This window comes from Mirounga leonina, unplaced genomic scaffold (genome assembly GCF_011800145.1).
Source record: "Mirounga leonina isolate KUSES-001 unplaced genomic scaffold, KU_Mleo_1.0 Mir_174, whole genome shotgun sequence".
Taxonomy (NCBI): Eukaryota; Metazoa; Chordata; class Mammalia; order Carnivora; family Phocidae; genus Mirounga; species Mirounga leonina.
In genome coordinates, this window is record NW_023270451.1 from 27948851 (window position 1) to 27973948 (window position 25098).

Genomic DNA, 25098 nt, shown 5'->3' on the forward strand with positions numbered 1-25098 from the left:
ACTTGCTCTCACAAAGCTAATGATATTCATTTACTTTCTGAATCTTGGAGAGTTTTATAAATATTTCAGAATCATATGCAGTTTGTAATAACCAAGTCAGCTACAGTTTTACAAATATATTTTAAAAACTATAGCACTCCTCAAAATTTCATCCTTGCCCCATTTATTGGGGACACAGTAGAAGTCACAATATAATGCTGATTATAGCAGTGATGATTAAACTGGGTACTTTAAGAGAAGCATGCTACGAAAGGATATGGTACATCTTTTCAAAAGCGGGATCCAGTGGGGCACCTGGGTGGCTCAGTTGGTTAAGTGGCCAGCTCTTGGTTTCAGCTCAGATCATAATCTCAGGGTCCTGGGATTGAGCCCCACACTGGACTTTGTTCTCAGTGGGGAGTCTGCTTGTGGATTCTCTCTCTCCCTCTCCCTCTACCCCTCCCCCAGAATTCTCTCTCTCTCTCAAATAAATAAATAAATAAACCTTTAAAAAATAAAGGATCCGGGGCGCCTAGGTGGTTCAGTTGGTTAAGCAACTGCCTTCGGCTCAGGTCATGATCCTGGAGTCCCGGGATCAAGTCCCGCATCGGGCTCCCTGCTCAGCGGGAAGTCTGCTTCTCTCTCTGACCCTCCTCTCTCTCATGCTCTCTCTCTCTCAATAAAATAAAATAAAAAATCTTTTAAAAAATTAATTAATTAATTAAAAATAAAAAATAAATAAAAAATAAAGGATCCAAGGGACGCCTGGGTGGCTCAGATGGTTGAATATCTGCCTTCGGCTCAGGTCATGATCCCAGGTGGTGGGATCGAGTCCCATGTCTGGCTCCCGGCTCAGCAGGGAGTCTGCTTCTCCCTCTGCCTCTCCCCTTGCTTGGGCTCTCTCTGTCTCTCCCTCTCTCAAATGAATAAATAAAAATAAATAAATAAAGGATCCAAAATCCACAGATGGAAACATAAATTTATGCATTTTATTGAGAGCCATACACTTGAAAACAAAACAAAACAAAACGACCCCTTATTCCTGCACCTACTTTTTGGGACAAATACATTGTTTTATTTCTCCTAGAACTTCAAGCATTGCCAATAATTATACTGAGGAATATAGTTCCAATTTGTCTGATTCACTATAACATAGAATAATTGCCTCCAAATTTGGGTACATAATCCTCAGGATGTGTCCAAGAGGATTATTTCATTGGGGTGCAGGAATACCAATACCAGTACTTTAATGTATATTTATGTTTATCAAAACGGTTAAAGTTCACTAATCATCAAGATACTGATTAACATTGGTACCTTCCTTGGTCCACATATCAAAAGTAAGGGTGCTGCCATGTAGTGGGTGAGGTATTCTGCGGAAACAATAGAAGTCCTACCATGTGAAGGGGTAGTTACCTTCCCTTTTGTCATTCTTTTTCAGTATATCATGATATTTCACAGTTTACTTATGCCCTGTCATATTAATTCACTGATTACGTAGCATAAAGCAATCAACCATTATAAAATGGACATATGAATTAGAAGATTCACACAATCAATTTGAGATTGGTGATACTACAATCTCAGGTGAATAGCAACAGCAGGACGGGCACCCCTACTCCCAGTCCAAGCTCTTCATCAGTCATGTTACAAGACCAAAACAATGACAATCCAATTTGCCAAAATGTCAGCCTAAAATATCCAAACTTATAAGGCTACTTGAGTGATGAACTTATATCTACTCTGGTCAACTATGACCTGTTAAAGAAAACAAAGTAATTTCTAAAAGATTGTTCAGTCCACTTTTATCATTGTTTTTCTTTCCATTTTTAGATATGCTATACATAAAGTAGTTCAGCCATATAATTTATACATAAATAAATGAATACCAGGAGCCGTACACAGAAGTTTTTACTAATGGGGTTCACAATATAAAAACCTTGGAGCCCATTAACCCAGAGGATTACACTTTATTGTTACCAGGGTCCAGGCAGAGGGCACAAATGCCCCTGCCCATCTTGGTAGGAATCCCAAAACCCTCCTATTTCTACAGACAGAGGATGATGACTGAAAAAAAGACGGCCACTACAAAAGTAAGATACTTCTGATTCTATTACACCTGGTAGCATGCCTCTCATTTGAGCTTCCCACAACAATAAAATAAGTTCATAGATAATGTGCTTTTACCATCCCCCTCCAAAGAACTAAAAAAGCGGCTTAAAAGTAGATAACTATTAATCCCTTTTATTTAGCCGCATATGTGATAAAGAAGGAATTTGGAAAAGAGATGGAGACTTATTTACTTTTTTTTTTTTTTTTAAGAGAGAGAGAGAGAGCACAAGCTGGGAGGAGCAGAGGGAGAGGAAGAGAGAAAATCCCAAGCAGATTCCACACTCAGTGCATAGCCTGGCACGGGGCTTGATCTCACGACTCTGAGATCATGACATGAGCCAAAATCAAGGGTCGGACGCTTAACCGACTGAGCCACCCAGGTGCCCCAATTTTTTTTTTTTTTTTTTACTTTTTAATGCTTCATACAAATAAACCTTCAGTGCCTAAGCTTGATGGTAAATCAGGTTCCATTACTAAAAATGTTAATGTGAGGGGCGCCTGGGTGGCTCGGTTGGTTGGGCGACTGCCTTCGGCTCAGGTCACGATCCTGGAGTCCCGGAATCGAGTCCCACATCGGGCTCCCTGCTCGGCAGGGTGCCTGCTTCTCCCTCTGACCCTCCTCCCTCTCATGCTCTCTGTCTTTCATTCTCTCTCTCTCAAATAAATAAATAAAATCTTTAAAAAAAATGTTAATGTGATTCCTCTTGGGTTTTGGGTCTGGGGATCTGTGCCCTTACAAGAGGGCATGTTAGACAGATGGTTAGGATGAGCCGTTATAGTCTAGCCACACATCCCCTAGTCTGAAGAAACTGCGTTTCTGATGGTATCTGCAGGCCTTAGGAAGACTAAGAACTGAAATCAATAACTAGAATTTAAAATAACACCCATTAGGTCTGAAATTCCCCAGAGGAACATTTTTAATGCAGGCTTAGTGTCCATTAGCTAAGATTTGCCCTAAATCTGTAATTTGGGTCTATGTTCTGATTTTCAGATCATAAGCCCAGATGTTTTACTATCTTCTAGATTCACATACTTAACATTCATAAAATACTGGAGGATACAGAATTTTAAGTAGACAGTAAAGAAACACTGTGGTGAGCGACATAGGAGAAGTGTGAACGAAGTGCTACATAAGCATCAAAGGCTGACTAATGACTCAGGAAAGTCTAGCATTAGGTTCTATGTTGAATAGGTCTCCAGTGATGACTCATGTGAGCAAGAGCAGAGAATTATCCAGGGGGAGTGTACCACATATGCAAACGTATGGAGGCATGGGTGTTCACAGGAATACTAAACACTTTCCAGGTGGTTTCGTTTGGCTGGGAATTGCGTGGGCAAAGTTAGGGCATTGAAATGAAGAGAAGAGAGGGAGAGAGCAGCAAAAGTGAAGGCCAGTAAGACAGATCAAGATGAAATTTTAAGAAGCTTTTAATGTTTTTGGAGAATTTAGGTTTTGTCCTGGGCAACTACAGAACCATCACAGATTTTTAATTATGAGAGTGGATAGATTTTTTTTCTTAGAAAGAGTTCTTCCAGGCATTTTGTTCTCATCTATTTTGTAACTTCTGACCCAATATTTACTGAGTTTTGACTGTGTGTTTCTGAATCCCTGACATTTTATGAAGTGGCTGACCCCACATCTCTTACACATGGACTTAAAATGTGCTCTATCAGCTCTAGCCTCTGATGTTATCTATACCCTATAGATATCTACCTGATATCTATATATCACCACTCCAATCCTGACTTTGACTTACCTTAAAATATATAAATATATTTGAATAAACTCTCAATGGTCTAAATCAGAAAATCTTTGAGGATTATACTTTTCAGATTCAAAAATTTATATTTTAATATTTTAGGGACTTAGACATCGTGGAAATGTCTCCAAAGAGAACTGAAACAAAATACAAGTATTTTCTGATCCTAGTAATTCAGGAGAGCAAATTAAGAACAACGTTTTGAATCAATTTTTGTTTTATTACTTCTATACAACCATAATGAAGTGAATTCCCCTCTCTACTCTTTAGAGGTGAGGCCATGTACCTTTACAGACAAGGAGGGGAGTTATCCAGCCTCCACTAAACAACTCTGGTGGCAGCATCGCTGTTAAGATTCTTTATGTTGATGTTTAGCATATAGGACTTTGGACTGCAGGAGGTCATAGAGGATAGGATCATTGCAGCAGAAAGAGTTGAATCACTTCTGAAACTGTGCATGGTCTTGCCCCCTTGCCTCAAGCATCCCCCTCTCAATCCTCTAACTTTGGCCCCACCAGCAGACCAATGATCAGCTGTAATCAGGCTGGACTAAGAAAAAAATCAACTTACAGGCACCACACTTTATACCTTTTTATTTCTTCTTTCCTTCATTTTTAATATTTGTAGTTTAGTTACAGAAATTATCAAAAATAACCTCTACACTGACATTTAAAGAAGCAAAAGTGCTAACTATGATAACCAAGAGGCTCTTAAAGGTAACTAATTGCTAACAAATTCTACACACTCATTATTTAAAAATATTATTTTCACAAAATAACTCACATACTTTTTGCTCTTTTAAGTAACACTTCGCCGAGATTGCTTTTCTAGAATTTAGCCATGCTGGTATATAGTAAAGAAAGTTTTACTAACGAGACATCAAAACACCAAGTGGTTACTTTTTAATTTAGCCCAAGGTAGAATTCTATAGTTTAAATCCAGTGATCCATTGTGAAATTCAATTTCCCAATTGCTTAATTAATTTATGTATACAATTTAATTATATGTAATATGTATGCATATGTGAAATGCAGTAAGCTTCCAAATAAAAATCTAGGACAGGATTCCAAAAATACCTGAGATTTCACGTTTTTCTGAAGACAATCAGCAGGCATTTAAAAAATTAATTTTGTGTTACCCATTATGAAGTAAATACCATTAAAAGACCAAAAATAGCCACTTACTTGTGAAATATAGAAATTAATAGACTATACTGCTTCCTCCAGCTCCCCACCAAAGTCCTTGTGAAGCTGCCTCACCCATTTTTGTTCTCTGACTATCCTCCATAAACATCTGAATTAATAACCTAAGTTTATCTTCGCCATTTATTACTTCCTCGACAAACTTAAAAAAATTAATACTATGTAGAAATAAATACCAGGGACAAATTAAAGGGACAGCTCTATTATATTAGAAATGAACACAGGAAAGTCACACACAAAATTCTGTACTGTCAACCAAGTGACAACAAAATCACTTGTTATTGTGGAAAACTATTTACAATAGAAAAAAAATCTATTGTGATGTTCATCTCAGATGTTTTGGCATCAGGACACTGATACAAATTTTATAATACTACTAAAAATTAATTTTGAAAATAGTGTTAGTAAAAGAACATAATTGCGATTGTAAAATTTTGAATGCAAAGAGCATAGATTTTAGGGTGAGTTTGACCTGAACTCACATTCCTTCTCTGTCACTTATCCATCTGAGCCTAAATTTCTTCATCTGGAAAATATATGCTCATTCATTTACTCATTCATTCAATAAATATTCACCTAGCAACTACTTGGGGAAAGTACTGTGCAAAGCTCTGAAAATATATTATGTGTACAATATCTGTACTCTGCCGTCCTGGAGCTTACTTTGTAGGTAGGGAAACAAATATCAGATAGCTAATCACACATATATATGTTTAATTATCATTGTGACAACTCTGAACGAAAAACATTTATCAGGGAATCCTGACCTCTCTAACCTAGAGTCAGGGAAAACTCCAAGAGGAAGTGATATCCAAAATAAATTTGAACTGACTGGGAGTAATTAACTACGTATATTGGGGAAAAGGGGCCTGAAGAGGAGAGGAAACAAACAGAATGGCCTGAGAGCAGGAAGAATATCTGCTTCTTCAAAGAACTGGAAGAGGGCCAGAGGGATGGAAATGCAGAGAAGGAGAGAGTGAAAGGAGAGAAAGCTTGCTGAAATGGACAAGGACCATAGAATATCTGTTAAGTATTTTAGTTTCCAACCTAAGCACAAGAAGGAGCTACTGAAGTGATTTAAGGTATAAGGTGTCTTGAGAGCTTTGACATTTTTTGAAAAGATAGCTCTGGTTATAGTGGAAAAATGGATTAAATTGGAAAAGAGTGGGAAGAAATGCGGGAAACCAGCTAGAAAACCATTGCATTAGTCCAGCTGAGAGTAACAGTCATTTGCAATAGAGTGGTGGAGATGGGAATGGAAGAAGTCAAGAGACTCAAGAAACGTTTAAGTTACATTTGGCAAGACTCCAACTTAGATTGTATTATGCTTGATGAGGCTGGAGTGGCTAGGGTCAGTTCTGGGCATCCTGAGTTCAGGGTGCCTGTGAGATATCCAAAGAGAAATGCCCATTAAGCAGTTGGATATAAGGATACAGAGCTCAGGGAAGAAGTTAGAGCTACAGATATTCATGTAGATCATAATATTATCTCATATCAGTGAAAGACATGTACTCTGAAAACTATAAAACACTGATGAAAGAAATTGAAGATGACACAAAGGAATGGGAAGATGTGCCATGCTCATGGATTGGAAGAACAAATAATATTAAAATGTCTACACTACCCAAAGCAATCTACACATTTAACTCAATCCCTATCAAAATACCAATAGCATTTTTCACAGAGCTAGAACAAACAATCCTAAAATTTGTATGAAACCACAAAAGACCCTGAATAGCCAAAGAAATCTTGAAAAAGAAAACCAAAGCTGGAGGCATCACAATTTCCAGACTGCAAGTTAGATTACCAAGCTGTAGTGATCAAAGCTATAGTATGGTACTGGCACAATAATCGACATACAGATCAATGGAACAGAACAGAAAACCCAGAAACAAGTCCTCAACTATAGGTCAATTCATCTTGGACAAAGCAAGAAAGAGTATCCAATGGAAAAAAAGATAGTCTCTTCAACAAATGGTGTTGAGAAAACTGCACAGCAACATGCAAAAGAATGAAACGGAACCATTTTCTTACATCATACACAAAAATAAATTCAAAGTGGATTAAAGACCTAAATGTGAGACATGAAGCCATCAAAATCCTACAGGACAATACAGGCAGTAACCTTTTTGATATGGACTGTAGCAACTCCTTTCTAGATGTGTCTCCTGATGCAAGGGAAACAAAAGCAAAAATAAACTATTAGGATTTCATCAAAATAAAAAGCTGCATGGCAAAGGAAACAATCAACAAAACTAAAAGGCAACCTACAGAATGGGAGAAGATATTTGCAAATGACTTATCTGATAAAGGATTAGTATCCAAATATATAAAGAACTTATAAAACGCAATACCCCCAAAATGAATAATCCAATTAAAAAATGGGCAGAAGACATGAATAGACATTTTTCAAAAGAAGACATACAGATGACTAACAGACACATGAAAAGATGCTCAACATCACTAATCATCAGGGAAATACAAATCAAATTACAACAAGATATCATCTCATACCTGTCAGAATAGCTAACATCAACAATACAAGAAACAAGAGGTGTTGGTAAGGATGTGGAAAAAGGAGAACTCTCTTTCACTGTTGGTGGGAATGCAAACTGGTGCAGCCACTGTGGAAAACAGTATGGAGGGATAGAACAATTCTACGATCCAGCAATTGCACTACTAGGAATTTACCCAAAGAATACAAAAATACTAATTCAGAGGGATACATGCACCCTGATGTTTATAGCATTATCAACAATAGCCAAATTATGGAAACAGCCCAAGGGTCCTTTGACTGATGAATGGATAAAGACAATCTAGTACACACACACACACACACACACACAGGAATATTACTCAACCATAAAAAAGAATGAAATCTTGTCATTTTCCATGATGTAGATGGAGCTAAAGAGTATTATGCTAAGTGAAATAAGTCAGAGGAAAACAAATACCATATGATTTCACTCGTATATGGAATTTAAGAAACAAAACAAATGTGCAAAGGGAAAATAAAGAAAGAGGCAAACCAAGAAACAGACTCCTAACTATAGAGAACAAACTGATGGTTAACAGTGGGGAGGTGAATGGGCAGATGTGTTAAATAGGAGATGAGGATTAAGGAGTGCACTTGTGATGAGCACTGGGTGTTGTATGGAAGTTTTGAATCACTAAATTCTACTCCTGAAACCAATATTACACTAGAATACAATTCCAGTTAATTAACATATAGTGTAATATTAGTTTCAGGAGTAAAATTTAGTGATTCATCACTTATATACAACACCCAGTACTCATCACAACAAGTGCCCTCCTTAATACCTATGGCCCATTTAACCCTTTCCCCGCTCTTCTCCCCTCCAACAACCCTCAATTCGTTCTCTATAGTTAAGAGCTAACTGGAATTTATTTATTTTTTTAAGATTATTTATTTATTTATTTATTTGAGAGAGAGAGTGCACAAGCAGAAGGGAAGGGCAGACAGAGAGGGAGAGGGAGAGGCAGATTCCCTGCTGAGCAGGACCCTGGGATCATGACCTGAGCCAAAAGCAGACACAACCAACTGAGCCACTCAGGCACCCCAAGAATTAACTTGAATTTAAATAAAAACTTAAAAAAAATAATATTACCTCATATCTGTCAGGGAAATTCAATATAAAATGTGCCTAGTAATGTCTGAAACTTAGTAAGTACTCACAACACTCCTAAGCAACCTCCTCTTCTATATAGTGAATTTCTTCCCTGAGTGAGGACAGCTAGTCCCAGTGCCATTTTCCAGACTAAAATCAATAAATGAACAAAGTAATGGCTTTGATTCCACAAAGTATCCTTTTAAATTACCTCTGTGATGATTCTAAGAACATCCTATACGTCACTGAAGTAAAGGAAGTTGTATCTTAGAGCCCTATCCAGCCATCTGGCAGGAAAGAGCAGGCATATAAGAGCCCCAAGGTTTCTGTAGAGAAAGATTCAAGTGATAGGAAAAGCTTCATATGGTAAAGCATATGTTAAGTCAACAATGTTCGGTTCCAAATCTCTGAGCCAAATTTCTCAAAAGGAGCCCCTGCCCTAGGAAACAGCTATGCTTCTCAACCTGCGTGCTCCCTTACTGAGTTTTGGGGATGCCCAGACATTCTGTGGTTCCTTATGTGGTAATTATACCTATAGTTTAAACACAGTTCTTTCCAAAATATATCATTTGGGGGAAAATCATGACCCATAACAAGATACTACTTACCATAACTCCAGGTCCAAGTTTATTCCCAAGCAAAACATTTATAGACTTTGGTTGAGAGAAAGACCTGTTATAAAAAAAATAAATACCTCTCCCCTATCCAAGCAGTAGATGGGGTAAAAATCCTTCCTTTCTTTTTCTTTTTTTCCCTCAGAACAGGTTATAATTAATCTCAAGAAACTGAGTAGTGAGTGTATATTATCCATGTTCAGACTTGTGGCATCTGTCCAAACTTAGTGCATTTCAGTTTTAAAAAGAATCTTCAGAAATACAATCCTTGTCAATCAGCCAGTAGCTGCCTACACACTGCTCTAACAATTATTTGAAGCTTTATTTTTCTTACCCTATATTGGGCTCTTTTGCCCCAAAGTACTTCGATTCTGCTCAGAAATTACAAAATTATGCTATGAAAAGCCCTGAAATCTAAAGCTAGGTTTATTTTTTACATAGATAGATAGATGGTAGAAGATAGATAGATATAGATACTTTATGTTAAAACATTTAAATTTTGTGTGAATCAGCCAAATCAAGATCATTCCCTTTTCCAGTCTAAGAAATGCAGATTTCCCCTGGCCATACACAATTGAATCAATTAAATTTTTATGAAACACAAAATTCTGAGAAACACAAGGACACAGTATAAAGAAATTTTTCATGATCTCTTATGAAAAATTTAAGCTGAAATAAAAGCATGATCCATTAACCTTACATCAGAGCTTATACATTCTGCAAGATCAAGACCAATGGTGACTTTCAGTTTGTGGAAAGCAGCACAGAATATTAGAAAGGGTATATACTGTGGGGTTTTTGGTAAGTCACTTAACATGTTTGCACTTGTTTGCTAACTCTAAATGGGGTGATAATTCCTACCTGCAAAACTAGCTGAGGATTAAGCTATTATTGTATATACAGCTGTCACAAAGGAAATACTCATAAATGGGGGCCATTACAATTTATTATTGCTAGAATTATTATTGATCTGAATTTCATTTTAAGATCATTTATTTAAGCATTGCACCATTTCTTACCCAATATCAGTTCATCACAGGAAAAAAAAAAAAAAGAATTGCATGCTAACGCTACCCTGGCTTCCCCTAATGTAATAACCTTAGGAAGGAATTAATAAATTCTATAGCAGAGAAGTCTTTTTTTTTTCTTTTAATCTAGCATACTAACATTTTCTTTACTTGTTTGACTTCAAACAAAACTGAAATAGTTACCCTCTCTGTTTTCCAAAAAAAATGCTTATCAATGTGTTCTACACACACACTTTGGGAAATTCTGTTCTTAAAATTACCCTGTGCTTCAGGCAAATTGAATACCTGTCCATTCTTGAATTACATTCGTGCTTTGACCCATCGGGCCATTTCCATATTGTCCGCTCCATCTTCAACACCTTAACTTCTCTTCTCTGCCTAGCAACCTATGCATATATTTTATTTCTACCACTGTGATGGAAGGTTTTTGAGCATCGGATTACATCAACTTAATTTTATAAAATCTCTCAGAATGCCATATATACAGCAGAGATTTTCCTATTTGTAACCCGAATGAATGCATAGCCATAGCTTACATACAAAGGCCCTTAGGGTGGGAAGATAAGAATTAGGGGAGGCGGGAATGGACAGTGAAAATCATGGGGGAGAAACAAGCTCTCTCAGCCATTATATAGTCAGGAGAAAAATACTGTTTCTATCCCTGATGGTGGAATGAGATGCAAGTGGAGCTCCATTGCCTGCAATGTAGAGGGAAATAAAGGAGCAAAACTAGCAAAAGAACTAGTACTTACAGGTTCTTCCCATAGAGGACTTTTTTTGGAAAAGATAGAAATTAAAAAAAAAATAATGTCCAGATTCTCAACTTCTGTATATATTCTGTCCCAAACCTAATGTGCCTGTGGAGCCACTGAAGTTCCAGTTCTCCTTAAGTTTCCCCCTTCCCCTTCACACTTACCAGCTTTCCACATGACAAAAGAAAGACACAGCTCTCCTATGGCTCATTGCCTCCCAAGGTATAAATCTTCCACAGCAGCAAAGGAACAACTTTACTACTGCTTTAATCAAGGCATCATAACCAACCCTCCCACCCATCCATATAATTTGATATCTTACATTTCATAGTTACATATGAAAGTTTATAATATGTTTATATTGTTTTGACCAATTGTATATTAATATTTATAATGATAACTCAAAGAAAGAAAAAAGTTTAATAGTTAAAGCCTTTGGTTATATAAAAAAAATAATTTCAATTTATAAATGATTTTTGTTGCAGAGAAGTATGATAGGGTGATCAATAAAAGTCTTTCAAGCATAAAAGTATATTACATTAGGATAAAATTCTTTGCAGAAAGTAAAATGAAAGTACAATTCAAGGAGAAAAAAGAACAATGTAAAATTTCCAACTATTACATTAGATCTTATATAAATACAAAATATGTAGATGATGGTTACCAAACTACTTGTAATTTGGGGTATTGCTTTAAGACATTTAAAAGAATGATGAAAACTTTTATTTCTTAATGTCAATACTTATAATATGCTGGTAATTATATACTTTCTAACTATTTCAGTTGAATATGAAAAATTGTAAATAATCTACTTAAAAATGTGTGATAGGTACATTTTTTTAAGTTGTTTTTAGAGATATGTGGACAAAAAAGAGACCACAGGCTTAAGGCTAAATAAAAGAAAAAGTTTTGAGCCTAATGACTACCACCATACCTCTAGATTAGGGGGGAAAAATGAAGAAAAGAAACAGCTACTGATTTTTGGTGCACACATATACACACACCCTCCTTTCCCTCTTACAACTGACCCCATCCTTTGCTTCTCCCCTCCACTAGCTCCATTTCTGTCACACCCTGGTGGCTAAAGCCAATGATTTCATTCACTGGCAAGAATCAAAGAGCAGGAACCTTAAATTACTCCAGAGCAATGACCTATGACTGTCACCCTGTCCCCACCCTTCAAGGACCCCCACTTCTGTAGCTAGAGAATGCAGCAGGAAATGGAGGTCCCCAAGGAAGTAGCAACAAGGACAGTGACCAGGGGGGAGAGGCCCATGAGAGAGTGTACTGGGGTTAAGTGTGCAAAAAGGACTTTGAGTGAGGACAACAGTGGGCCACTTCAGAAGCTGAACAGCCTTAGAGATGATGCTATGACTAGAGGTTGTGGGCCTTGAAAGATGGAGCAGCCTTTATAGGCTATGTGAACAGATGCAGTGGAGCACTTGTGAGCCCTCTGGGGCCTTGTAAGGAGGAAGAGACTTGGATTCAGTGATCAGGGCAGGGCTCTGAGCCAGAAGACAGGATGATAAAGCCCTGAGGCCAATGCCTGTGACCTTTGACTGCTCCTGTCGCAGGCTTAAGACCTCTATGGTTGTCCGGGCCCCACTTAACATTTTTAGTTCTGAAAACCCCCCTTAGAATCACTTTCACTCTGTCCTCTTCAATCCTAGTGTCAAAATCACACAGAGGGCTAAGAAAATATTTACTTAATTAAGGTTTAAACATGCACAATTAAAGAAATAGCTTAAATCCTAAAGTTTTGCATGTTGATTTTCCACATTAAGCAAATTCTGACGATAATTACTTCATCTTCCACTTCATTGATCTGGGTATATCGGGCTACCTCCACCTGAGGGAAAAAACACCAGACCACAACACATTCAGGCCCATTTTCAGATCACAGGATTGCAGAGTCAGTCCTGTCAAGGGCCTTGTGGGCAGGAACAATGGGAAGTGTGATCCAAGTGCTTAGTATCATCAAAATATGTCATCAACAATGCTTTTGTCTCTCACCCATGCACAAATACATGCATTTTCAGGTACTTGCCAAGATGTCAATTCATTTAAAATGGTTGAAAATTATTTCCCTACATAAAATAGTCAAGAAAGTAGGCTTTTAAAATTTATTTCTGGCCAAAGAAAAGTCCTCTAGAGTTCCCTTGGATAAATCTTTGTCTACGCCTGGAACCTGTGTGCTATGACTTGAAGAAATGAGAACTCCCTTGCAATCAGATGACTTCAATTCCAACCCAACTCCACCATTTATTATTGGTGTTACCTTAGCACCACAGATACTTCTTCTGTAAAATGAAGATAGTGTCTGCCTAAAGGGAATGTTAAATAAGAATACAAGTAAAACTGGAACCAATGTTAATTCCCTTCTTTTCTTTTTGACACTGGAAAAGTATTATCACAGCATTAAATGCTTGGATTTGAATCGGTCTCCACCTGAGAGCAAAAAAACAATGAAATGAAATAGATTTTAAAAAAATACGGACATTCTTGTGGGTTCAGCAAAAAGACCGACTTTTAAAAAAAGCAAAAACTGACAAATTATATGAATCTAGGTTAATTGTTCAGGAGCTTTTTCTGGTTGCAGTGAGCACTTAGAAACTTAAATCACTTCTGTTCATGAATATTAAATCAAATACATCTAATTTAGCCTACATTGATCTCCCAACATAAATAAGTGAGTCATAATGAGCCACATAAGAGTATTAATTTTTTTAAATGAAAGAATACCAAGAGGATGATTTGATTTTAAGGAACTAGTTTAATTTTTTAGAAAGCAACTAAAGACTATAGATATGCCAGTGGAAATATTTTGGATAATAATAATACTGGTGATAATAATGATAGTGATAATAGTGAAAATTTAGCTAAGACTTACTGATACTTATGTTCCAGGTTCTGAGTGCTAATACATATTACAGGCCCTGGTGTGACAATTTTATTTATATTAATTCCTTCCATCCTCACAACAATCTTACACAATAGCCATTATTGTTGTTGTTGTTGTTCCCACTGTAAGAATGAAGAGCCTGGGCCCAGAAAGTTCCCCCAAGGAGAAAAGAGAGGAGCTAGGAAGTAACCCTAAGATACACTTGCTTAATCACTAACTGGTAACATGCCGGAAATAGTGGATCTGAGGAAACTGGAAATAAAAAGTAACCTGCCAAAGGAATCTTCCTTCTGATTCTCTTCTTATTCCACATCCCCACAGCACAGATATAAGCACAGATCTTTTGTTAAAGCCAAAAAAAGGAGCATATTCTGCTTAAATCAATTTTATTAGTACACATTTAGTTTCCCTTTTAGCAGTATGATTTGAAACACTTAGGAATATAAAAACACTGATAAGATTTTCATTGTTGTTTTTGTTTTTACCGGTGAAAAAGACAGTCAATGAAATACAAATTGAGAGATTTTAAAATGTATACCTATTTTTATTATGCTAAATAAACCCTTTAGCATATTGTAAAATACATGTTATAATAATAAGTTCCCATTTACCAAGTTGATACATAAAATGGTAACAATTTTCTATAATAGTTAAGACATGAAAAGGTAGAGATAGGACGAGTAAAGTCTTGGCTTTATTATTATTGTTGCTGTTACTTCTATTTCAGAATTTATGGTACTTTTCTTAGGAACTGCAACCTGTTTAAGAAAGTGGATCCTATCTGCCATGAACAAATCAATCACTTCTAATCCATGCCTAGGATTTCAATATGATCATCAGATAGTCAGTGACACCTGAAGGACTCTGTTTACATGACCATCAAATTCTACGCTAGCACCTGAAAGCCCTCTCCAACTTTGTTACACCATCAATAACACCCGTGGGCCTCAAACTATCATTTACTCACGTATTTATAGAGGGAGTGACAAAGGTTGATTAGTTTACCCAGGGGCAGGGGAGGGGGGAATCCTCCAAACAACATCATATCCATTTCAAGGAATCAGCTCCAATCTCATAGAACAACTGCATTGTAATGGCAATCATAAAAGCAACAACCAAAGGAGCATTATTTAAAGTCATAACCACTATTTGGCCTTGGCCTAAAATCTTTAAAGACAGTGTTTACTTTAGATCTACACCATTCTCAAAATACTGTCAGTGGTCAAGCAGTTTTTTGGTGCCTGCCATGTGCCAGTGATGAGATAGGCCCTGGGATCAAGTGGATAATTAGTAGACATAGTCTCTGACCTTGTGGAATTTATGGTCTGTGTCTGTTCACCTTGATGGAGACTGGATTCTGTCTGGAAGGCAAGGATTGACGGTAAGATGATGCAGAAAGGTAAGAGAAACAGGAATAGAAGAGATGGTCAGAAACAAGTGAGAATGAGATAATAGAATACATTTGAAAGTGAGAAAGAGAAAAGAGTCTCCAAAGACTCAGGAATACCCAGCACTGCCCTATTCAGTGATCTGAGAGTACCCTTCTTATAACTTTTTTATAATACCAAAACCTTTCATTATTACGGCAATCTTCATGAGGAGCCTAACTTTATATTCTTAGATTAATATTTATAGTTTCTAAGGCAAATAGTAAGTTCCCATATTTTATTATATTATCTTCCTTTTTCATTAAAGTAACATGTACAGAGATCAGGATCTAACAATGAGGTGACAAAAAGTGAAAAACTGTAAATGTCAGATCCTCATGAGTTGTGAAGCTTAATGACTGATATTGTACCAACAGTGTGTGTAGGCAATATACACAACATACATGTATTTTAATCATGTATCATCTGAATTGTATTTGAGAAAAGTACTAAAAGCAGGAATAAATAAAATTAATTTTGTGTAGCTATAAAATTCACTTATTTCTAAGTGGATAGGTTTTTTTACTATTAAATATGTATATTATACATGTGGTGAGTAACTATATTATATACCTCCTATATTTAGCAGTTAGAAGTCATGATTATTTATAAAACAACATTTTTAGTCATTAGGTGACTATGTCATTTAATTTATTGAAATTTTCAAACATCTTTATTTTAATGAAATTGCTTTAGAGCATATATAATATTTCCTCCATTCCTTTATAAACCTTCTTTTGATTAATAATTAGAAAAATTAATTTTGTTCTTAGTATTTATTTTAAGGTAAGCCTTTTGTGAAAATAAAGTTAAATCTTGGTCTCAGCCAAAAAACTTCACGTGGTTTACTTTATCAATAATTGTGGAAACTGTGACCAAAACAGCTGACCATCACACCTAACATAGGCTCAGTATTTCTGGTGTGGTATCAATGATGATTTAAAGAGGATTCCCTAGCAATAGATAATTTAGGTAAAATCAGTGCTGGAAGTTGAATGGTGAATAAAATAGGCATGATCTCTGACACCCTAGAGAGTGCAGCCTAAGGAGAGGAAAAGTATTACCAATAATGGATCTCTATATTTGGAAATTATAGACACGACAGAAACGACGCTTTGAGAAAGACCCAAACTTCAGCCTATACATTATACACAGTTTATGAAATGTTTCACATAAGATATAACGTTGGTGCTCTATCTTAAATTAGTGTGGAGTTGGTATTACTTTAAGCCTGTCTCATTAGTACATATTTCTAAGATACTACTGCTTATAAGATGTATACTTCTTTTAAAAGATTTATGTATTTATTTTTAGAGAGTGCACGCGAGAGTTGGGGCAGAGGGAGAGAACCTTCAAGCAGACTCCCTGGTGAGCACGGAAACCAGCATGGGGCTGGATCTCAAAGTCCATGAGATTATGACCTGAGCTGAAACCAAGAGTCTGATGCCTAACCAACTGAGCCACCCAGGCACCCCTAATTTTTTAATATTCTGTTAAGAATAAAAAAATAGGGATGCCTGGGTGGCTCAGTTGGTTAAGTGACTGCCTTCGGCTCAGGTCATGATCCCGGAGTCCCGGGATCGAGTCCCGCATCGGGCTCCCTGCTAGGCGGGGGGGCCTGCTTCTCCCTTTGACCCTATCCCCTCTCATGCTGTTTCTCTCTCTCTCTCTCTCAAGTAAATAAATAAATAAAATCTTTAAAAAAAAAAGAATAAAAAAATACTGCCAATTAAAGATGGCACACCCTTCTTTGTAAGATACATCCCATTGTCAGAAGTATTAAAGTATAAAAAAATGTGCACTTGGAATCAGTGAAATCTGAAAAGGAAATCTCACTCAAATCTCCTGCTGGCCTAGCCTTTTCATCATTAATCCTTCTCCAGTGTCCTAAATTGGTTCATGTCCCATACCCAGTGTCAGAATAGTGACTTCCATGCAGCAAATCTTCTTTACTAAATTCTACATAGTCTGCCCCTCTTTTTGCAATAGATCGACATGGCCACTTCAGAGAGCATCCTTAATCACAGCCCTGTGCCTTTTCCAAGACTGATTGTAATGTGTATAGCACAAGCCTGTACAATTGTTGAGACTAAGAAAGCTCATGCTTTTCTGAAGTGCTTCCTGACAAATGTCTTGTGATAGTATTACCCACCTAGTGCACTGTTGTTACAAAGGTAAGGCTGCAGTGATTGAAAGAAAGAAAAGAAAACAAGTTCCTGGGAATAAATGAGACAAGAACATGTGGCATAAATTAAGGAGAGGCAGAGAAGAAAATATAAGCTTCCCAGGTCCTAAAATCTCCTAGGCTCCCTGCTGACCATCATACAACCTAGCTGGAGTAAAGATTTTGTCTTCAGATTTTCAATACCTTCCTATCTTCTAAAGATTGACTATGCTAAGGACCCTAGGTTTGTGGTACCTGCTTGTCCAAATGATGCGATAACCAGTGCAAGTCCAGCACATTCCTGAGTAATTGTTGCAAGACCAAGTAAAACAAAGGTCAATTCCCCGGATACAGAACTATGTATTTTGAGCTAAAAATGGCTTCTTTATCCTTGTATATATTTTATTTTTTCAATTCTAATTTTGTTCTTGTTGTTGTTTTCAGGAAAAGGACACCTATTACGTTGAATGTTATCAGAAGTCTCTCTCACTGAACAGGCGTTGGGAACTTTGTTACATCCAATATGACAGAAGCCAGCAATGTCCTGTCCACAGCATCAAGAAAAGGGCATTAGTATGTTCATGTCTAACCATTTCAAGTCTAGTTATAATTGGAATAATCTACACAATTCAAAGCGTGGAGCACACTGGCTGCTGGAGTTTTGATTCCTTAGTTAGAACGTACTAATATTCTAACAGCATTTTGTGAAAGAGAGAGAAAAAAAGTGGCCATTTTGAATCACAGAAAGTTCATTTCCAGCACCTGCCCAGGGACATCTGTAAAATGGCTAATGAGAGGAAAATATGTCTCACAAGGAAGGATGTTGCCTCTGAACTCTCAGTTCTGTTCTCACATCAAGGAAACTAATCATTAGGGATAAATGCCCATACCGTTTCATTTTTAGCCTTACTGAGGAGAAACCTATTATTTCTTTCACTCCCTGGATGAGACAGAAAATACTCTCTTACAGTCTGACAACATAAACAACTATGCAATTTTTCAGATTTGGGGGAAACACTTATATTTTATTGCAAATGCAGAATAAATTATGAATCACATAAGTAAAAAATTATTTCTATTTCTACAATTTTACAGTGGTTACAGATAAGGCCAAGGACAACTTGCTTCTATGTGTAGTGACTAGAAGTGGTCCTGAGAGGACTCTGGTACAGTCGGGCCCACTCCTGTCTATGTCACTCTGGCGGGGCAGCAGTGGGGGACATTTTGATTGTCATCTTCTTACACCTCTGGTCTGGGGGAAAAAGTCAGCAATAACCAAACTACACGGATTGGATTTCCCAACAAGAAAGGAGAGAGCACATACTAGAAGGGTGTCGAACAGACAAACAATGGAGGTTCTCCTAAAAGAGATGTTTGAATGATATGGGTCCATCATCAACTCTAAATCCCCTGCTTGTCACTTGGGTGTCATCCATTTACTGCACTATCCTGACAAGAGACAGCATGGTAATACTTCCTTCCAATGTCAGTCCATGAATTGCCCTCATATATCTCTTGAGATAGACAGCACATCATAACCCAAACATTCAGAGATCAGCAAACTCCACCCCTGATTCCAGCCACATCATTGGCTTAATATTTCTAACTAGTGTTGACTCCTGATCCATGGGGTAGAAACACAGCAATATATTAACTACTATTAACTATGGTTAAATAATAATTGAAATAAAATCTATTTCCTATGATGTAGGTGCTTGTTCCAGACCTATAGTATGCCCTCTTAGTATTTTCAGTTTTATAAGGTTTTATTTCAAAATAAATTGACCATCCTTTACACTGAATGCTGAGGATGTTTTTAATCTTTGCTTTAATTAAAAATGAATTTATGGTACATTGAAAATTATATGAAACACCAAAAATCTACTGAGATTCATAGGAAAATGTCCTTTTTCTTACCTTCTGAGAAAGCTAGTCTAAATAATTAATGTACATTAAATATGTTTTGGGGTGCCTAGCTGGCTCAGTCAGAAGTGCATGTGACTCGATCTCAGGTTGGTAAATTCGAGCCCCATGTAGGGTGTAGAGATTACTTAAATAAATAAAACTTATATATATATATATATATATATATATGAAAGTTATTTAGAGCTATCATTGGTAAATAATGAGATATAAACAGAAAAACACTGAAAATTAACATAGTTTCTAAATAAGATTAATAATTATTAATAGACTACTCATTTGGCAGTTCAAATCCAATTTATGTTACTGGCTGCAAATATTGATTAGCATTGATATAATAAGAATATAACAATCCACTCTTTTTTTTATATTGATCCAGCTCTTAGAATTATAGTATACACTTTAGACAATTAAAAATGCCAGGCATTTTATCATATATCTGTTAAGATGACGTCAGCATTGAGGAAAAAAGAACTAACTTAAATTGGCTTAAATATTAAAGAACTTACTGACTCATCTACCTGAAAGAGTTAAAGTAGGGTAGGCCTTTAATTTGACTTAATTAAGAGACTTCTCTCCACTCTCTTATAGCTCAGCATCTTGTTCAGACTGCAGAAGTCTGGGCATTACATCTTTGCAGGACAACATGGAGAAGAGGAGAAATCATTTCCCTGGATACAAGTTTTCCCTTTTCCAGAAGTCTTCAGCAAACTTGCCTCATACGCTTTAGCCCAAATTGTATCAAAGTTTCATTTCTACACTAATCATTGATAAACATAATGAATAAGTCATTTTCACCCCTAGAGCTTGGCAAAAGGTCAGCTACTCCTTACAGTAATGATCTGCATTAAATTAGACTTCTTATAGGAAGGAAACGGGGGAAATGGGTGTTGTTTCATCCTACTGCCCTAGGATGAAATTCAAACAATGTAATATTTTGCTAATGAACATGAATGGAACTGTGTAATTTAGAAAGGTGTTCAGGGGCGCCTGGGGGGCTCAGTCAGTTGAGCGTCCAAGTCTTGGTTTCAGCTCAGGTCATGATTTCAGGGTCGTGAAATCGAGCCCCGCATCAGGCTCTGCACTGGGCATGGAGTCTGTTTGGGATTCTCTCTCTCCCTCTACCTTTGCCCCTCTTCAACTCACGCACACGCATGGTGTGTGTGTGTGTGTGTGTGTGCGCGCGTGCATGCTCTCTCTCAATAAATAAATAAATCTGAAAGAAGAAAGAAAGAAAGAGAAGGAAGGAAATGTGTTCAGTATTTGGCTTTTCTTACATCCTGAATGCTACATTATCTGAACTGGCCATGGAATTTGCTATAGGCATCATCCTTGGAGCCTTGCCAACACCTAGCATGAATCTGTATTTTGGGTGCTGTGTTGAGAAAGGTCAGCCACCCTTTCCTGTCCATTGTTATCTCTGGTTCATCTACATAAAATATTCTCGATTTGGCCAATTTGGTTCATGGAAATTTCAATTAGCAATAATTGTGCCTCTGATAAACCTCATTGGCTACGATACTGTGTAAAGCTAGTTCATGGAAATTTCAGAAAATTAACCATGTATTTAACTTTTTGAGTTGTGGAGAAAATTTTTTTCAGTATAAGAGTAATATTATCATTTAGAAAGTATTGACAATCAGATTTGAAAATGATTAGTAATCCAATTTCTCTAACTCAATCTTTATTAATATTGTGGCCTTCTTTTTTCTACTAAGTACATTATAAACTTCTCTCTATATACTTATGTAGTTTACATACCCCTATTCTTTTTTTTTTTTTAAGATTTTATTTATTTATTTGACAGAGAGAGACACAGCGAGAGAGGGAACACAAGCAGGGGGAGTGGGAGAGGGAGAAGCAGACTCCCTGCCAAGCAGGGAGCCTGATGCGGGGCTCGATCCCAGGACCCTGGGATCATGACCAGAGCCAAAGGCAGACGCTTAACGACTGAGCCACTCAGGCGCCCCTACATACCTCTATTAAAACTTGCATAAAATTTTGGCAAGTGCATGTACCTAATATAATTGACAATACTGAAGTGGAAAAAATAACTAAAATGTTGGCTCTTTCCTATATTTGTCATCACTTTCATGACTTGAGTTAATTTCTTGTTTTCAAGCTATCCTAGAAATAATGTCATTGTTCCCATAAGACAACATGGCAGCATGACTGCCCATCTCTCCATCTGAACACCGTTTTTAAACAATAAATTATAGATCCAGATAAAGCAAAGAATTCCATGATACAACACAAATAAGAAACACACTATATTTGAATGCCAGAAAAATTAAGAACATCGTTAAGAAGGAAGGTGTAGTATCAGAAGATATGGTGCAACGCAAATGCTGGGGAAATCTCGTAGAAGTCTCTTACCCTCTTTTTCTTTTTTTAAGATTTTATTTATTTATTTGAGAGAGAGAGAGGGAGAGAGAGAGACAGCATGAGCAGGGGGGTGGGCAAAGAGGGGCAGAGGGAGAGGGAGAAGCAGACTTTCCACTGAGCAGGGAGTCTGATGCGGGGCTCGATCCCAGGCTCGATCCTGGGATCATGACCTGAGCTGAAGGCAGATGCTTAACCAACTGAACCACCCGGGCGCCCCTGAAGCCTCTTACCCACTTTAAATTTAGTTCACCCACATAACACATTGTCCAGGTATAAAATGAGAAAAATAATCACTGCCCCTACCTGCTGACCCAAGATAGGGAGATTGTTTGATAGTATTTTATAGTTTTTGGAAGAATATTTATTTTTCTGGTTACAAAAGTAATACATGTTTATTGCACAAGTTTTTAAAAATCCAGGAAAAAATATACAGAAGGAAATACAAGCTATCCATAAACCTATTGTTCAGAAATAACTTTTAATATATCCTTTAATGTTGTTTCTACAATTTGTATTTTTAATATGAAATCTGATACAGCTCTGTACACTCCCTCTGACACTTCACATTGTGAGAGTTGATTTCAAGCCATAGCATAGGAATCTAAAATTGAATGACATATTATCAGAGACTGCACATTATGTCAGGGCAGCAAATCAAAGAATGATCTTCAATATACATGCATCAAATAATTCTCTGTTATGTAGGCAAAGCAAATTCCTCTGATGGGGTCACCAGGCAATAGTTGCAAAGGCAGTGGTTTCCTGATGTCGTTGTACTCTTCCCCAAGAAATACTAAAAATGCAGGGCCACAGTAGGTCAGCAGGGATGAGCTCATGGCCAACTAATACTGCAAAGCCCTACACATGCACGATATGGAAAGGATGATCATCTGTGTATTCTAAGCACCTTAGTTCTAAGTGAAATCTCTAGAGTCACAACCCCATACAACACATCCCTGCCCAACCACTGAGCATTCACCTGGAGGTTTCTACACCACCTCAAGGTATCTAGTCCAAAAGACTCTATCCCAGTCTCCCAGCTTGAGTCTGATCTCTTCCCATTCCAGAGGCTAGAGCCACGTGTCCCCATGACACCAATCTGACAAAATGTTTTATGTAGTATTAGCCTTAGAAAGTCAGGGCAAAGAATCAGAAATCTACTGGTTTGAAAAATAAAACTTTTCCATTACTTGTGGACACCTTTACATTTCATGTAGAGGGTTGATCCTAGACAAACAGTCTAGAAATAAAGTAGAATATTATCTTTGTATTTGCTTCTATAAAATGATATGGGCTTCTTCCTATAATTCAGGAAAATATTCTATGGTCTGTGTGCACCTGGGTATGACAACTGCCATTGCAAAAAAATATACATGGTTTTCCTTCCCACACAGTTGACAGCAATGTGGATGTTTCTGTGTGAGAATGTAATGCAGTTGAAACATCAATATCTTCAATGCTTATCTCTCCCTTGATCTTTTTTTGTAATGCTATACTCCTCTTTCATCAATTTCTGTTGAGCATATGTGCATGGTCCACTCTCTCGGACTGGAACTTCTCTTTTGTTTCATGTTTACTGTGACCACTCATAAAAGTTGCATGGTAGCATCTGGACTCAGAACTGGAGACTCAGTCTTCACCCCACCAAGCAGTTGTATGATGTTAGTCAAGTGACTGAAGGTCACCACACCTCAGTTTCCTCATGTAAAATGGAGTGAATAATGTCAAACCTTCTTATGTTAGAGTTATTTTAAGGTTCCGATGAGAGAATGTTTTTTTGTGAAAGCTCACTCACTAAAATACAAGTATAATCATAGCTTCCATGCTTAAACCCTTGGATGACTTCACTCTGTTTAGCATAATCTCCAAAATATGGACTTACGGAGTCCTTCATTATCCTGCCTAATTTCTATCTAGCCTCATCTCCTGCGTCTCTCTTCTGGCACTCAACTGTCTAGATACACAGCTCACTTCATGGAGTCATTTCACTTTCAAATATGAAATGGGGGGAAAAAGTTAATTTGACTACCTTTTGAAAACATCTGTTACCTCACAGCAAGTTCTTCCAAAGCTTGCCTCCAAAATGGTCTTTCAGGGTATGAATCACAGCTACCAAGACGTTTGCATGCTGTTCTGCAATACTGAGAAAGATCCTTTGAACACCAAAAATGTAATATTAATATTGGTGATCTTGATATCATGACTTTACGTCTGGCCTTCACAAAAGATCATTTACTCATTTCAAAACTGTTCCTAAATCAACAGGTGTTGTGCTCTGTTCACCTAATTCAGAGTGGAGTCAACAGCAGACGGATAAACAGCTTGGCATTTGGCTTTGGCCCTACTGCAGAATTGCCAAGAGAAACCCAAGCATCCTGCATCACCTGCCTTTTCAAAGGCTTCTGTTGTCATATGAATGGCTCATTTTGTGACTCCAGCAATGCTTGAAATTGGCTGTCTGGTATCACAGAATGCCTGACCCTGACCAGGGGGCAAATGTCAAACCATGCCAGAATGTGCAGCCTGGTTTCAAAATGACTGGCAAAATTCACTTCTTAGGAGAAGGGCATTGTGTTGGTTTGATGCCAAGAACTATGGAAAATTATCCCATATTTAATTTAAAAGTTCACTTTGCTGCTTGCTAGTCAGCCATTATAAATACTGAAATTATAGAACTGCACCTCCTATTTATCCTTTCTCCTACTTTTTTCACCACCATTCATCAAAATCTTGAGTGGAAATACAAAGCACTTGATATAGTCTATCTAGAAGCAGAACTTAAAATGGATTTTCTTGGGCAAGTGATCTATTGAGGTAGCATTTTTGAGAAACTAAAGGAAACAGGTAGGGTGGGGGAAGAAGCTGGATAATGATGTAGCTTCAGTCTAGTTCCACAGGGAGCTTGGGAGCATGAATTGAACCTCACAGGTTGTATCAACCAGAGTCAAGGGGGATTTTATCAGCCAAGAGTCAAAAAATAATGCAGCCATGAGCACTGAGAAGACAACACTCACAGCATGGTGGGGATGGGTGCACCAGCCTAGTAAAGGGGATCTGGAAAAAAAAGGGGGGATCTGGACAGGGCACAAAAGATTGTACCCACTTCACAGGTCTAACATTCATCCCATAAATCTCTGCCATCATAATTACTATGATATGTTATAACCACTGTTTTTGGTAAGGAAGCCTATACATACATACATATACAATGAAGACTATTT